The sequence below is a fragment of the Oncorhynchus mykiss genome, unplaced genomic scaffold, assembly GCF_013265735.2.
Source record: "Oncorhynchus mykiss isolate Arlee unplaced genomic scaffold, USDA_OmykA_1.1 un_scaffold_742, whole genome shotgun sequence".
NCBI lineage: Eukaryota > Metazoa > Chordata > Actinopteri > Salmoniformes > Salmonidae > Oncorhynchus > Oncorhynchus mykiss.
The window spans coordinates 42,501-45,423 of record NW_023494189.1 but is presented as its reverse complement, the minus strand read 5'-3'; positions in this window follow the sequence as shown (position 1 = coordinate 45,423).

The following is a 2,923-nucleotide window of genomic DNA, read 5'->3' as shown; positions in this document are numbered from 1 at the left end:
GATGCACGTTTTCAATCACCAGTTGCACGGAGGATTAATAGCAATCTGCATCCATCGTGATTTCTTAAAGTGTGTAAAAAGCACCCAAGGACGGCCCTGACAGAGAGAGGGCCGTAGTGGGGCACTCCCCTAGCGGGCTATATCAATAGAATGACGGGTAAAAGTATTTAAAACCCTTTTATAATTTTTGGGTTACCAGATGCACGTTTTCAATCACCAGGTGCACGGAGGAAAATGAGCATTTGCATCCATAGTCATGTTTTAAACCGTCCATAAAGCACTCTTGGCCGGCCCCGGCAGAGAGAGAAAGAGATGGTGAAAAAAAAAAAAAATCATCATCAGACCTTCCATAAATAATTCGGGCCGGCCCCCATTGCTAAAGGTCCGTAGTAGGGTGCGCCATAAGCGGACATGAATAGATGGAACACCGCTAACCGCATAGAGAACCGTGTTTTGGGTGACCAGGTGCACGTTTTCAATCACCAGTTGCACATTTTCAATCACCAGTTGCACGGAGGATTAATAGCAATCTGCATCCATCGCGATTTCTTAAAGTGTCTATAAAGCACTCAGGACGGGCCCGACCGAGACAGGGCCTTAGTGGGGTGCTCCCATAGCGGGCAACAATGAGAGGGGTGCCTTTAAATTCATTTTGAACCATATTTGAAATTTTGGGTTACCAGATGCACGTTTTCAATCACCAGTTGCACGGAGGATTAATAGCAATCTGCATCCATCGTGATTTCTTAAAGTGTGTAAAAAGCACCCAAGGACGGCCCTGACAGAGAGAGGGCCGTAGTGGGGCACTCCCCTAGCGGGCTATATCAATAGAATGACGGGTAAAAGTATTTAAAACCCTTTTATAATTTTTGGGTTACCAGATGCACGTTTTCAATCACCAGGTGCACGGAGGAAAATGAGCATTTGCATCCATAGTCATGTTTTAAACCGTCCATAAAGCACTCTTGGCCGGCCCCGGCAGAGAGAGAAAGAGATGGTGAAAAAAAAAAAAAAATCATCATCAGACCTTCCATAAATAATTCGGGCCGGCCCCCATTGCTAAAGGTCCGTAGTAGGGTGCGCCATAAGCGGACATGAATAGATGGAACACCGCTAACCGCATAGAGAACCGTGTTTTGGGTGACCAGGTGCACGTTTTCAATCACCAGTTGCACATTTTCAATCACCAGTTGCACGGAGGATTAATAGCAATCTGCATCCATCGCGATTTCTTAAAGTGTCTATAAAGCACTCAGGACGGGCCCGACCGAGACAGGGCCTTAGTGGGGTGCTCCCATAGCGGGCAACAATGAGAGGGGTGCCTTTAAATTCATTTTGAACCATATTTGAAATTTTGGGTTACCAGATGCACGTTTTCAATCACCAGTTGCACGGAGGATTAATAGCAATCTGCATCCATCGTGATTTCTTAAAGTGTGTAAAAAGCACCCAAGGACGGCCCTGACAGAGAGAGGGCCGTAGTGGGGCACTCCCCTAGCGGGCTATATCAATAGAATGACGGGTAAAAGTATTTAAAACCCTTTTATAATTTTTGGGTTACCAGATGCACGTTTTCAATCACCAGGTGCACGGAGGAAAATGAGCATTTGCATCCATAGTCATGTTTTAAACCGTCCATAAAGCACCCAGGGCCGGCCCCGGCAGAGAGAGAAAAAGAGGGGAAAAGTGTTGAAAAAAAAAAAAAATCATACCTTCCATAAATAATTCGGACCGGCCCCCATTGAAAAGGTCCGTAGTAGGGTGCATCATTATCGGACATGAATCTCGGGAACACCGCTAACCGCATAGAGAACCGTGTTTTGGGTTACCAGATGCACGTTTTCAATCACCAGTTGCACGGAGAGAGAAAAAAAAAATCATACCTTCCATAAATAATTCGGACCGGCCCCCATTGAAAAGGTCCGTAGTAGGGTGCATCATTATCGGACATGAATCTCGGGAACACCGCTAACCGCATAGAGAACCGTGTTTTGGGTGACCAGGTGCACGTTTTCAATCACCAGTTGCACGGAGAAAAAAAAAGTAATCATACCTTCCATAAATAATTCAGGCCGACCCCCATTGAAAAAGGTCCGTAGTAGGGTGCATCATTATCGGACATGTATATCTGTAACACCGGCAAGCGCATTGAGAACCGCATTTTTGGGTTACCAGATGCACGTTTTCAATCACCAGGTGCACGGCTGTGAAAAGTGGGACTCTGTCATTTTTTCGACCAATTTCTGTAATTTTCAAAAAATGATTAAAAATACTTCCCGAAGGGCTAGAGGTCCCAAATTTCGTCTCATACCCTCTCTCGTGATGGGCAACAATTACATAATGTAAAAAAAAATTCGCATCCACAGGAACCTATGCATCCTGTGACATTCACTTTTTTCCCAAAACTTGAAACACGATTTCCTATTAAAATGTTTTATACAAAAACGTTTTTAATTGAATGTAAATGCTCGTCTATTTATGCACTTTCGTGCAAAAAAAACCCCATCAAGATCGGATGTGTACTTTTTGATTTATCACGTTTTTGTTGAATTTGACCCCCGATGGTGGGGCGCACAGAAGCCCTGTGAGGTTCAGGGCTTCATCGATATTTGGCCTGTTTTGGATTACACACTCAGTGGCGGGTCGACCAGACAGGTACCGGCGCGATTTCAGAAACCTGGTTTTTGGCAACAGGACTTCCATGTCCTAGAGAGACGGGGGTGGTGTCAAACTGCTCAGTCCGAATAGAAAATGAGTAACGGACAGTTTTGAGGGAAGTCAGACCCTCAGAACCATGGTACTTTGGACATTTTCCCGCCGGCGACCGATTTAGTGGTTTGACCAGACCCTTCGGCGCCCGATGTGTCCTAACTTTTGATCCACGTTGCCCAGCTTGGTGGTGGGAGGATATTGAGCCTTGTCC